At 38.5% G+C, this 14790-nt stretch overlaps 1 protein-coding gene across 6 annotated transcripts in view; it reads right to left on the reverse strand.

Moving 5' to 3' along the window:
• INPP4B (inositol polyphosphate-4-phosphatase type II B) overlaps nucleotides 1–14790 on the reverse strand; it is a 476198-nt gene that overhangs the window by 289835 nt on the left and 171573 nt on the right. For 4 of the 6 annotated variants that reach the window (XM_074950913.1, XM_074950912.1, XM_074950908.1 and 1 more), the window contains one exon: nucleotides 2158–2239. The gene's annotated coding sequence lies outside the window, so the exon portion shown is untranslated. Of the gene's footprint in view, nucleotides 1–2157; nucleotides 2240–3511; nucleotides 3627–14790 lie in introns of all 6 variants that reach the window. The other 2 variants (XM_074950910.1, XM_074950909.1) reach the window with 1 other exon arrangement.

The following is a 14790-nucleotide window of genomic DNA, read 5'->3' on the forward strand; positions in this document are numbered from 1 at the left end:
GGTATGTGTATCTCAAGTGAATGCAGTCCCTGTAGTTCTGTGTGAATAGCACTCCTTGCTGCTAGCGGGGAACTACTGGCGCTGTCACAGCACCTTTGCTGGGACAAGATTATTAGCATTCCCTAGGGAGATAGAGGCTAGAGTGCGAGGGGAGGGATGAGCATATACAGAGCACTGTGTTGGCAGGTTCAATTCCCATGTAAACTAGCGTTCTTAACTTTTTTTTTTAAGTAATTATTCAGGGCCAGAGGAGGTTTCTCTCTCTTTTGCGCAAAGATACAGGAGTAGGCAGGAGCTGGACACACCCAATGCCAATGCATGGGGAAGGACTGGGCACACCTCCATGATGCAGGACATAAAGAGATGGGGAAAATCAAGTTTCTCTGATGAGGGGAATAGGAAATTATGACCAGGAGAGAAGGGGGCCCAGCATCATTATCAAAGTCCTGGCATCAAAGGAGTTTTGTGCTAGAAGTATGAGGAGCTAGTAACACAGAACTACCATGGCTATAGTTATAGCCGATAAATATACAATTGGAAAAGTCAAGTAATTCAGAGAGTTACATTAATCCTCTAGCTCCTACTGTTAAAATAAGTAGCCTAAGAGTCCTTTTTGACTGATTCCTTCACACATGGTGCATGATACACAGTTTAATTCCAATCCTGAAGAGCCAGAATTAAACAGATCTTCAGAAAAATAACCATAAAAGGACAGAAACCTTAAAGAATCAGTTTTAAATTATTGACATCTCAACTGCAACTGAACATTGAGAGTCATCTGAGACAGCTATAGCAAAAAATAATCTGTTTTCTTGGAGTGGGTGGAAGGGAATTTGGTGCTTGTAAAAACCAGGGAACAATAGTAACAAGATTGCTAATATTAAATCGTAGATAGTGCCAGGAACTGAGCAGTCAAATGCTATTCAAGTTTCCTCCCATAGATTTGCTAATATACCACCATCCCAACTTTCTACACTCCCACCAAACCAGTTCTGTGCTTTTCCTGAGAAGTGACTATCACTCATGCCCAATTGTGCCAGATGCTTTGTGGGATGCATGTTATAGACAGGTTTCAGAGTAGCAGCTGTGTTAGTCTGTATCTGCAAAAAGAAAAGGAGGCCTTGTGGCACCTTAACAAATTTATTTGAGCATAAGCTTTCATGAGCTACAGCTCACTTCATCGGATGCACTCAGTGGAAAATACAGACAGACGTCCACCAGAGATCACAATACTCATTACACTTGTGACACAAGATAGATTTAAAATTTTGAGTCGATACACCCCCAGATAAAAGGCTTGTGAACGAATTCCATTCCATCACCTGAGTTTCAGTACCCATCTTAAAATGGTTAGTGCTGTGGAAAAAATTGTTTGGTACTCACAAAAAATAAGAAATAATCCTAATGCATCGATCCAGTTAGGTACAGTCAACTTTCTTGCAGAACTCAGGGTCCATTAGAGCTAAATTAACACAGCAAATTGATATAAGGGGCTTTGAAACTTGGTTGTGATATCAGGCAAACTCCAAAACAAATAATTTCAAACACAATCATAGCTGATTGACAGCAACCCTGTAAGCCATTTCTACAGAAGGAAGGTTTATATTTTAGCATTTACAATAAAAAATGCTGTCCATATCAGATCCAAATGAAAAATCTTTACATTCAAATTCTTATTTAGATTTGCATGAAATAACTCATGTATATTTAGTTATTGTCCTTAACATCTATTCACTAAATAAATTAGCAGTACAGGGCAGAAGACAAAAGTGTAAAGGAAAAAACATACTACATGAAAAATGGTCGTGATTAAGCACAGATGATAGGGGGAGAGGGGAAATTGGAATGACCGTGCACCAACTCTAGACCCATACTGTATATTATATTTAATGAACCAAAACATCAAACCCATATTTACTGTCAGAGGAGCTATACTACATATGACTTTTCATCTAATTTTAGAAAAAGCAACTGCAGCCTTTTGAGATACCCTTTTCAGTCAACAGAATAAAGGCAGGGGAGGTTTAGCTGTATGTTTCTTTATCAGACAACAGGATACATTCACTCTAAATATTTAGCAATGTTTCAAGGATTTTTTAAATATTGATATAGTCACACAAAATGAATGTTAAATATGTTGTGTTGTGTTTTACTTACTGAGAACTACTGAAACATCCGTTTTATTTCTGAATTCCACAACACAGCCTCACTCCAGAATAACGTCACAGACTTCAGAACTCTGTAAGGGACAAAGATGACAAAATGTTAGGATTTGCAACATTTGGGAAGTCCTTCTGTTAATATGTTCACAGCCAACATATCTGGCACATTGATGCAGCCTACAGCTACAAAAGAAACAAAGCCTAACACTCTCTAGGCAAATGTATATGGCCATCCTTTAGTTACTGTTCTTAGTCATTCTGCTTCAGTTCAATGAACTAGAATGGGCAAAAATCACTTAAAAAGATCATACTAGAAAAAAAAGAAAAGAAAATGGAGTAGTCAGATTTCTCTTCTATGTGAATATAGCCAATATTTATGTGCCAACTAATTTGTAAACTGTCAGTTGATCCGTTTCCTTCCAACTTCTACCCCTAACTAATGCTATTTAATCACAACTTGTTAATCAGCTGAATAGATTGAAACTTGGAATTCTATTAAAACCAGTAAACTGTTCAAGTGAGCAGAATTTAGCAGCAACACAATACATGATCTTGCAATAGAAATCTCCATTTAACCTCCTTTTGTAAAGGATTTCTCTGAGATCACTTGAAACCTTATATTCTAACACTATATTCCATAACATATAACTCATGTAATAGTAAGTGATTTAGACCATTGTAGGGCACAAAACTGAAGTTACTGGAGTCATGTTCTTTTTTACCAGCTGCCTCCTTGTAAGGATACAGACATCCTCTTTCAGCTTAATAACGAGATTCATATTCAGAAAAGTATGGCTATTATCTCCCTCACATTTTATCTCCTCTTTTCTTGAAGTTCTTATCATCCATTCTTTATCCTCAACATCTGATAATATATAATCATTAGAGTACTGCTCTCTTATACATTTCCTTGTTACTATGATCCTGGTGTTTCACAGAGCCACTCCTCTCTTTCACTGAGCTTCAGAAGTGCATAAGTTAAATTTTCCATATATTCCAGTTACTTCTTTATCCAAGGAGATCCCAAGGACTGGAACATGCCTCATTTTCTGCTAGTTTTCCCCAAAACGACAACTTTTAATTCCACATATTCACTATTTTACGAGATAACCTTGTACAATGCTTTTATATCCGTTAACAGCTGATTCAAAACACAGGAGCTCTCTTTGCTGCTTCATTTTCTGGATTTATATTATGAGATTTGGCCTGTCAGGCTGATAGTCAAACTGTCACTTCTTTTGCAGACAGATTCATATTTATCCTTAAACGTTTGGCCTGGTCCTGCATTCCTACACAAGATGAGCTTTTTTCCACATAACAGTGCCACTGACTTGCATGGAACTACATGCCTGAGTGAGGATTCTTTGTGGGAGAAAGGTTAGTAGAGTAAGGCCGAGTCTATACAATCTGCTTTTGAATGTAAGGCTTTAGACAGCTCCTGCCGACGTCCAGTAAATTCTTAATCTGAAGAGGAACAAGACAGAAACTTTCATTAAGTCTTAAGAGGTACTTTTAGTGGAAGACAACTATTTTGACATCTTGGACTTTTTTTTTTTTAAATATAGCAAATGTGGTAGTCAATTTGACATCTTTTATGACAACACTAGAAAAAAAAATGAAACCCACTAGATTTACTGTAGGTGATAGAACATTAGAATAAAGTGAACTTGATACAGATCTTTATTAAAAAATGTGACAGATAAATTAGATCTCTCTTTTTTGGGTCAAAATTCAAAATTAATGGATCAAGAGAATGCAGTTGGTGTGATATATCTACATACAGAAAGCATTCAGTATAGTGTATTGTTTGGAAAATTATTCCATTTGGCCTAGACAGGAGCACCGTCACTTGGATTGAAAACCAGCTAATGGACTGTAAAAAATAAGATTAATAGCAATATATTGAGTGAGGGGAGTGCTACAGTAGGTGCTTCAGAAATTGTGTTAGGCATGTTTTATTTAACTTTTTTTTTTTTAATTAATGAGGTGGAAGCCAGGGATAAACCAAATATTAATCAAATTCAGAGTTCTTGGAAGCCTCCTGTAAATCAAAGAAAAATGTAAAAGGATCTATGACTCAATCCAACTCTCACTGAGAGCAATGGGAAACTATGAGAGCCAGCCTGGAAAAATGCACACTTACACATTTTTGAGGAAAGCAATAGAATAAACAAAGAGATTTAGTTAAAGAAACTAAGGGTATGGCTACACTGCAGCAAAAAAAAAAAAAAAAAAAAAAAAAAAAAAACCATCACACCACAAAACACACCACACACTGGCAGCAAGTCTCAGAGCCCAGGTCAGCTGACTCTGGCTCCAATTCTGGTGCTAAAAATACCAATAGACATTCCTTCTTGGGCTGGAGTCTGGGCTCTGAGCTCCACTCCTTTTGCTAAGTTTTAGAGCCTGAGCAGAACATCTCTACTGCTGTTTTAAGTCCCGTAGCATGAGCCCAGCAAGCCTGAGTTGGTGGATCCCTGTTCTAAGACTCTGCCATGAGTTTGTTTAGGTTTTTTTGTTGTTTTTTGTTTTTTTTTTTTGAAGTGTAGATATATCATTAGAGTTGTAATATTGATGTCTGATCCAACTATTTGGATTCTGATGTGGGCTGTGGACAACAGTCAACTTTTCCAGGCAATGCTCATTCCAGGAATGTGGAGGCAGATGCATTCTCAAGAGATGCTATCACTTGGGAAGACACAAAACTGCAAGAGTTTTGTTTCACAAAATAGTGGAAGCGTGAGACAATTTAGAGGAAGACATATCTGTGAATAAGGGAAATCACTAGCTGTCAAAAATTGTGACCAGATTTCTGTGTCAAGCAGCATATAATTTGGCCTTTGAAGATTTGTATACACGCTGCAAAATGCTCTGAGACGCTATTCATTCTTGAAATATGAAGAGACAAGTTTAGCATTTTGCAGCTCTAACCTATAGTATGAGCAAATGCTAGAGAGAAAGAAAAATTCAATTCAACCCAAAGATATATATACACAATTCCACAGGACTACTGCATGGAAAAGTAAACATTCTCAGAAACTAGAGAAGCCCCTGAAAAAGTAAAACTGTACAAGTTCAAATTTTTAAAGTAAAAAAAATACAAAAATATATAACATAGTAATAAGTCTCTGGACACAAAGTTAAAGGAAAACTAAATAAGAAAAAAGAAATCAAAAATAGAGGCAGCAGTTGGTGGTGGTGGTGCAGGGAGATGCCCTTGAGGCATTTCATACCCATCAGTAGTCGCAACCAAAACTATAAAGGATGAGGACCTAGAACCTCGGCTTTGGGTCTCAACTACGTTGCACCTTGTGCAAACATTTACACTTGTGCAAAGTGGGTGTAAAATGCTATCACTGTGTGAATAGATGAAGAATTCTGATTTGGTTGCTTTATACCCACAGAACACACGTGTAAATGACTGTACGAATTGCAAGTTACTGGAAAAAACAGGACCTTTGTTTACAGGCTGTACTAATCCTTTTAGCACTAATGATTTGATTAGTGGTGAAAGTAGACAGGAAGCTTGAGGTGAGATTTAAGCGCAGGATGGCAACTGAAACCAACACTAATGTTAAAGGGAGAAAGGGCTTTCTGTCTACCGAAAAAGATTTTGCATCAGATAAGAAAAAACAGTTCTACAACACAAAGTTTCAAGTTTATAAATCACATAAACCAAGCAGCTTTGGTTATGCTTTCTGCTTTCATAAGTGTAACTGAACACTGAAATCTTTGTTTCAATTCCATTTCTAAAGCAGTTATTATTACTGAACATTTCTATTGCCGTACAACTTCTAGGCCTCAATCACACTGGGTCACCACTGTGCGGAGCACTGTACACGTTTACAGTAAATAAATAACAGTCCCCGAAAAGCTTTAGATTCATAGATTTTAAGGCCAGTAGGGATCATCATGACCTCCTGCACATTGCAGGTCACAGAACCTCATCCACCCACTCTTATAATAGACCCATAACCTTTGGCTGACTTACTTAAGCCCTCAAATCGTGATTTAAAGACTTCAAGTTACAGAGAATCCACCGTTTACACTTGTTTACTGCTATGGTGATGACATCTGATTAAACAATGGAGAAAAAACAATGAATCAGGACTCGTATTTGTGAGAAACATAACTAACTTTCATAAATACCATAGTAATTTGTTGATACTGCCCATTTTTGTGACGGTTTTGCAGAGGTTTCTTTCTCCTCACTTACGTGTTAGGCTCCACAAGCTTAACATGGTTACTACTTAACCCATGAACTGCCCACGTAGGTGCCTGATTAATCCAGAATTAAGGCAGTGAGGAATCAGTCCCATATGTGCTTAGTGTCCCCCACATTATGGGTCTCTAATCCAAAATGGGCTTTTCAGTCTATTATTAACAGACATTATATAACAGTAACCATGATTAGACTAAGTAAGGAACACCTTTCTGACTCATTGTTCTTAATTGTGACTGTTACAAATACAAAATAAACATAACTCAACATTGCAATATACCTGTACATGACAAAATTCTGTAGAAGCAATTTCCATTCTAACATGTTCTCTCAACAAATATGTTCTTTAAAAATTACATCACATGAATAATATAGGCTCCAGATTACATCTGTCACTGATGATAATGTAAGATTTATGCATCCTTAATCTATTTATATGGTAGGCTTATAAGCCCCATTTCCTCCAGGTACTTAAAAAAAATACATATGATGCCTCTGAGTGTTCAGTTTTACATTTCAACAGGACTAAGCTCAAATGCATTTAAAAACACACATTGCCCAACAACATCCTACCAGCTGAAAAATCTGTGGAGGTTCAAGCATGTAAGCTATTCCATCTAAGACTGGTTGCTTTTTATCCAACTTGGGTCCAGAAACGTTTGGCTAGCATTCAGTTAACTGTGATCATTTTTTTGCTTATCTTCCCCCCTACAAAATACCAATGGGAAACATGGAAAACTTGTAGATCTGACAATTCACTGGACTTGAGCCTACTCCCCAAACCCTAGATCTGCACAAAGTGGGACCCCTCCATATGGAAGCAGGGATCAGAAGTATCTCATGTCCCTTACCTTCTGGGGATCCATGAATTTGGAAGATCCCGGACTGAGGAATGGTGCACTATGCACATCATTCCTCTTTCCTCCTACCCCAACATCTCCCAGAGAATCCAATGAAAAGGTAATACAGCAGCTGGAGGCTGTATAATTTCCAGAGCAACTCTGTGATGTGGAAACATCAAGCTGTATACCTTTTCAGTATCAGCTTATGGGGATGATTGGGGATAGATAACCCATCTTTGGAGGCAGCAGCCAGTGGGAGATGCCACATACTCATGCCCCCTCAGAGATAAGTCAGGTCAGAACCTCAGAACCCTAGCTTCCAGTGGATCTGGGATGATCACATACTATGGGGGGGGGGGGAAACACTGATTGTTCCCATATTATGGAGGACAAATATTCCTCCTCTCCTCCCATTGCCATATCATTCACTTTGGGGAAATCCTACCCCCACAAGGCTCCATGTATCGTCTTCCTGCCCTGGGTGTCCACATATATGGACCAACAACAATCTAGCCCTTAATAAAACACATACACTGACCAAATTCTCTTCTTTGCTGTTGTCCATTTGTGCTGCTCTAGAAGCAATAAAGGGTCTAGAAAGTCAGCAGATCTCCCCAGCTGAGAATTCCCTTGGAAGACTGTAAAAATGGTGGAAGATCACCAAGAATCAGGCCTATTATATAGAAAAGGTATAATTTATTAGCCTAACTGGCAATCAGTAATAGTTCGTACCAGTATAATCAATATGAGCAACTTACCTTTTTTTGTTTCTAACTCAACTTTATGTATTTAAAAATGTCAATTGTACTGCTGGGCCCTACTTACTAAGATTCATGGCCTTGATATTTGGATTTGTATAGGAAAAGAAGTATACATCAATCAGTACTGAAGAGGTAACAAATAATTATACAACAAAAACTTCCCGTCAGTGAGGTTTGTTTTAAAAAGCAGCACAGGCTGACAGTTCAGTTGGTGTATGGGATGAACTATAAACCCAGGAAACCAAGGTTCAGGATAATTCAAGCATTTTTTAGGAAAGTGAGGGCTGTAGCATTGTAAAAGTTCTATTCTCAGTCTCCTTGGAGATATTAATGCAATTTGCATCACTCTAACACCCTAGAAGCCGGCATGAAACAACATTGCCCCCGCAAAGGAGTATGCTTGGCCTTCAAAGCTTCAAGATTAAGCATAGTGGATGATCCGAGAATACGCAGTTACTGTTTGTATACAACTATATGGAGAGGAGGAGGAGGAGAAAGGGAGGCAGGAAAAGAGTCTAGAGAGAAGGGAAGGCTGTATGGGTAGACACATACTTTTTCTGGCATTACCCTATGCCATCTTAGTTACCATAATAATAAGATGACTTATGCCCGGCCCTCACATGCCCTGTTGGAAAACTGAAGGCAAAGACAGAGCTTCAGGACCACCATTACTGCATGACTTTTGTAATTCAGATGAGATTCTCTATCTGGTACATAAAAAGAATGATCAATTTATTTACAAATGACAAAAATTGTAATTAAGAGACACATTATGCATGTCTGATAGAGACCAAGTTCTTTTATGAGTGTTGGAAGGTGCCCACAAGTATTATCTTGGTTTAATTACATAACCAGCTTGTTTGATGAGAGTTCTTTTATTTATGTTTTTATTTCTTTGTGCTTGATTGTGATTTCACACCAGGGTAACTCCATAGACTTCACTAGAGTTGTATATGATTTACGCCAGTTTAAATAAGATCAGAATCAGGCTTACAGAAGGTGTTGGCATCCAAAGTGATACTATTTGTACCCTAATGTAACTACTCTGGAAACTGATCAGTGGTTCATTGTATCAACACAGATCCCATACAACCGGTTGGTCTTGTTCTACTTTATCATGTTGGAAGGAAGCAATCCTTTCTAAGAAGGGTAAATCCTGATGGTAGCTGAAAAGTGAGGCATGCAGAGTCAGGAAATATTTTTAAAATGCTGTTTTGGAGACTGAATTATGATACTATTCTGGCACCTGATGGGATTAACAAAATTGCATATGCAGGTTAAGTGCCTAACTACCATGAAAGTCAATGAGAAGTAGGCATCTAAATCACTTAGCTGCTCCTGAAAATCCTAACAGGTGTCTATCTGCATCTTTAGGCACCTTTGCAAATCTGACCCAGAGATCACAATCCTTTCCAAACCATTCCCCCAGAAGTGAACTTCCAAAAAGAGGGATAGGACACCTTGTAGTGATGAAATTGCTGCTGCTCATCATACTGTGTCTATAAATAGAAAAGTTCAGTCTACGGGGTTGTCAGGCTGGCCCCTTTCACAAGCACAAAATTTGCTTTAAAAAAAATCCCGTAAAAACTGGACTGAATCCATCCATTCAAAAACGAATATGCCTAAATGTTGTATCAACCAGGCAAGGTTCTAACAAGCTTCAACAGGATTTTATTTTCAAAGTGGAAACCTCTTTATCAAGCTGCTGCTACACCCTCTGTAGCTTTCTCCCAGCCTCTCAACTCCTCACCCCTCCTTCTTGTTTCCTGTCCTTTCAGACTCCCAGCAGCCAGTGCTCCCAATTCTAATAATTACAAGCAACATCTAAACACCACACTAAAATAATAAAGAGCAAAACAGATTGTTCTGATTTTTAAAATGTCATGCAATCATTTGTTTGTACTATAAGAAAGCATGTAAATTATTTCAGAGTAGCAGCCGTGTTAGTCTATATCCGCAAAAAGAACAGGAGTACTTGTGGTACCTTAGAGACTAACAAATTTATTAGAGCATAAGCTTTCATGGGCTACAGCCCACTTCATCGGATGCATAGAATGGAACATATAGTAAGAAGATATATATATATACACACATATAGAGAAGGTGGAAGTTGCCATACAAACTGTAAAAATCTCTACCTAATCTTCTGTGAACAGCATTCAATGTATCAAAGACACATTTCACTCTTTAACAAACTGGTGGTCTTTAGTACCTTATATCCTTGTGTTAACCCATCCACACTTTGAGTTGGTATCCTGAGTATTTTACACCCTTTTTGACCCAAACTATATGGCAAGGGAGAAATCCTATCAGAGGATCTGATGAAGTGGTTTAATTAATCTAGAAGGGGAGTGAACTGCTAGTTTGCTACAATCTCCTTTACAGACTGTCAGCTCACTGAAGGATACTCAGTCATTTTATTCAGACAATGCCCTAACCACTATGATTAATCCATCACACAATGCCACCAGATACCAATATCATGCTGACAACATAATATTGGTCATCTACATCCATTTTAGAAGACATTGTTGAATTGCAATGTCACTGACGAAATCTTGCAAAACAGACAAGTACCCTTTTATAGACTATTACCTTTAACAAATGTGAATATTTTGCATTAGTAATTCTCTTTTCATTTACAAAAAGCAGTAGTAATAAAAAATAATCTACAAACATCAAGTCTGTTAATTCATACCTCATATTTTCTCATTTTATTATACATAAGCATAATTAAAGGGAAAACTAAACTCATTCTATATTTTACACGTAGTTTGAAAAGCCATCTCAAATTACAATACCTACCTACACATAATTATATGCAGTTCAAATGCAAATTAGTTCACTTTTAATTAGTTCTATTTTGGTGCGAGTCTCTAGTATCCTATCATAAAATATACCTTGAATAACATACTATTAAAACCATGGCTTATCTTAAGTCTCTTCCTCCACTTCTTGGATGTCATTTAAAAAAAAAAGGATCTTATTTATTCCTGGCATAGTGCCTGGCATATCACAGTTTCCTTCAGAGACTGATTTAAAAACCAAGAATTAAATATTAAAGTTATATTTTAAATAAAGTGTTAAGACCTTAATTACAGCTATTATGAGATTAAGCCATACTAGATAAGCGTAGGACGTTCATTACCTGAAAAATGTTGCTATGAGGCATTGTGCCTTTTGAATAGGACTGTCAAGCGATTAAAAAATTAATTGCGATTAATCGCACTGCTAAAGAATAATAGAATACCATTTATTTAAATATTTTTGGATGTTTTCTACACTTTCAAATATATTGATTTCAATTACAACACAGAATACGAAGTATACGTGCTCATTTTATATTATTTTTATTACAAATATTTGCAAAGTAAAAAACAAAAGAAATAGTATTTTTCAATTCACCTAATGCAAATAATGTAGTGCAATCTTTTTATCATGAAAGTTGAACTTACAAATGTAGAATTATGTACAAAAACTAACTGCACTCAAAAATAAAACAATGTAAAACTTTAGAGCCAACAGGTCCATTCAGCCCTACCTCTTGTTCAGCCAATCGCTCAAACAAGTTTGTTTATATTTGCAGGAGATAACGCTGCCCACTTCTTGTTTACAATTTCACCCGAGAGTGAGAACTGGCGTTTTCATGGCACCGTTGTAGTAGCTGATGTCACAAGATATTTATGTGCCAGATGCACTAAAGATTCATATGTCCCTTCATGCTTCAACCCGCATTTCAGAGGACATGCATCCATGCTGATGATGGGTTCTGCTCAATAATGATCCAAAGCAGTGTGGACCGACGCATGTTCATTTTCATCGTCTGAGTCAGATGCCACCAGCAGAAGGTTGATTTTCGTTTTTGGTGGTTTGGTTCTGTAGTTTCCACATCGCAGTATTGCTCTTTTAAGACTTCTGAAAGCATGCGCCACACCTCGTCCCTCTCAGATTTTGGAAGGCAAAACAGATTCTTAAACCTTGGGTCGAGTGCTGTGGCTATCTTTATAAATCTCACATTGGTACCTTCTTAACCTTTGTAAAATCTGCAGTGAAAGTGTTCTTAAAATGAACATGTGTTGGGTCGTCATCCAAGATTGCTATAACATGAAATATGTGGCAGAATGCGGGTACAACAGAACAGGAGGCATACAATTCTCCCCCAAGGAGTTCAGTCACAAATTTAATTAACACTTTTTTTGTTTTTTACATGTCGTCAGCATGGAAGCATGTCCTCTGGAATGATGGGTGAAGCATGAAGGGGCATATGAATGTTTAGCATATTTAGCACGTAAATACTTTGCAATGCTGGCTACAAAAGAGCCATGAAAATACCTGTTCTCACTTTCAGCTGACATTGTAAATGAGAAGTGGGCATTATGTCCCATAAATGTAAACAAACTTGTTTGTCTTAGCAATTGGCTGAACAAGAAGTAAGACTGAGTGGACTTTTAAGCTCTAAAGTTTTACATTGTTTTGTTTTTTGAGTGCAGTTATGTAACAAAAAAACCTACATTTGTAAGTTGCACTTTCACGATGAAGAGATTGCACTACAGTACTCATATGAGGTGAATTGTAAAATACTATTTCTTTTGTTTATCATTTTTACAGTGCAAATATTTGTAATAAAAATAATATAAAGTGATTACTGTACTTTGTATTCTGTAACTGAAATCAACATATTTGAAAATGTAGAAAAATATCCAAAAATATTTAATACATTTCATTTGGTATTCTATTGTTTACAGTGCAATTAATCGTGATTAATTTTTTTGAGTTAACCGTGTGAGTTAACTGTGATTAATCGACAGCCCTACTTTTGAACCAACACATATCATCTTTGGAGTCCTGGGGAGCAGGCTGCGAGGAATGCTTTTCACTCCATCTGCAGCATTGCCAACTCTTGATATTTTATTGCAAGTTGTATGATATCTGGCTTTTTCCTTAAAGTCCCAGATGCTGGAGTCACATTATTTCATGAGACTCTCAGCTTTTCTTTTCTTTTTTTCCCCCTTTTTCTTTTTACCCATGTTTCCAGCTTTCCTGGGTGCAGAGAAAAGACTCAGAATCATAAAAGCCCCACAAATAGTGTTTTTTTAAAACCTCATGGTTTTAAGCCACTCTCTTTATTTGGGCGGGGAGGGAAGGGACACAGGACTTTTGAATGCTTGAGGTTTTCATAACTGCATCTGTTTAACAGATGATGATATAGCCAGGTTGGTCCCAGAAGAGACAAGGTGGGCGAGGTAAAGTCTTCTATTGGACCAATTTCTGTGGGTGAGAGAGACAAGCTTTTGAGCTCCGTGTAAGCCTACAGAAGTTGATCCAATAAACACATCCACCTTGTCTTTTTGTTTAACAGATGCAGCCAAAACTCTCACAGCACAACTAATCCAACACAGCCTGAATTTCCAGTGATGACTAAACCTACCCATTTTTTGAGGGAGAAAACCCCAAGGACAAAAATGGTAGAAACACCACTGGCCAATCCCTGGGGACAAACTCTCCCCAGAGTGCAGTATGCCTCACTGATGCAGGGAGGTGCATGTTTTTCAACAGGGTTTAATCTATCCTATCATGGGGTGGGGAGAGGGGTGTTTTACTTCCCTTTAGGAAAACATATTATGGTTTTAACAAGACATTTGGAACAGATTAAGGTTTAACTGTTTCATTGGTACAATTGGCTGCAGCAGAAATGGTGATGTGTTTTCACATGCCTACATTCAATTGCACACTATGAACACTAATGGGACACTATCTTGACATTTTACACTTCTAGAAGGTAACATTTACTACCAGCACATGTTCCTTTGAATATTATTCACTCCAGCTTTGAATAAACAAAACATGAGGCATTTATTGTGATTCCCCCAACTAAACTAAGCCCGACACTACATAGCTCACACTCTTACCACAGGTGAATGGCTAAATATCAACTATAGCAAGTCTCAGAGTAGCAGCTGTGTTAGGATTTGCCCCACCTGGGTGGAGTACGGGAACGGCCCCATCTCTGGGGGCTCCGGGACCTGCCTCTCCACTGGGGGCTCCGGGATCGGGACCGGCCCCGTCTCGATGGCTTGTGGGAACGGGCCCCCCGGCAGGGCGGGGTGCGGGAACGCCCCCTGCGGGAAGGGGGCGTCCGCGAGCGTGACTTGGCGTCTCTCTTTGAGAGGGAGCGGGTTTTGGCGCTCTTCGCTGGAGTGCCAGATCGCTCACGCCGGGACGAGGGAGCAAGTCTGTAAACTGAATATTTAGCATTAGGAGCTTAATTGGGCCTGGATGGCTGAACAAAGTGGGATCTATCATTCAGCTCCCTGGAATTTCTCTAATGTGATAATGTTTGAACCTCACATCCAACCAATCACAAGATTTAAGGAAATGTTTTAGGCATTAGCGGCCAGAACCATATTGATTTTGGCAAAATTCAGACAAAAATGAAAGGGGGAGACCGGCGGGAGAGGGACAGAGCCCCTGGCATGAGTTAGGGAGTGAGGGGATTGCAGGGAGTCCCTGGAATAGAAGAGGATGGGAGGGTGGCATACAAGAAGCATGTAGGGGGAATGGAGAATGCTGGGAGCCCCTAATATGTGCCATGCACTCAGGCTCTAGAAGGAACAAAATGTATGATTCTCTAGTAGGCACAGCCTGAGTTAGAGTAGTACTGACTCATTGCTTCCAGAACAGCTGCCACTACACACCTTAAGGGTGCAAAATGCACTCTCCTCCACAGCTGGCCATTGCTGCATGGTGTGGAGGGGAGAAGGGCCAGAGCCTTGATTATGACACTGACTCACTCCTTTCGGGGT

Source organism: Natator depressus, chromosome 4 (genome assembly GCF_965152275.1).
Source record: "Natator depressus isolate rNatDep1 chromosome 4, rNatDep2.hap1, whole genome shotgun sequence".
Lineage (NCBI taxonomy): Eukaryota > Metazoa > Chordata > Testudines > Cheloniidae > Natator > Natator depressus.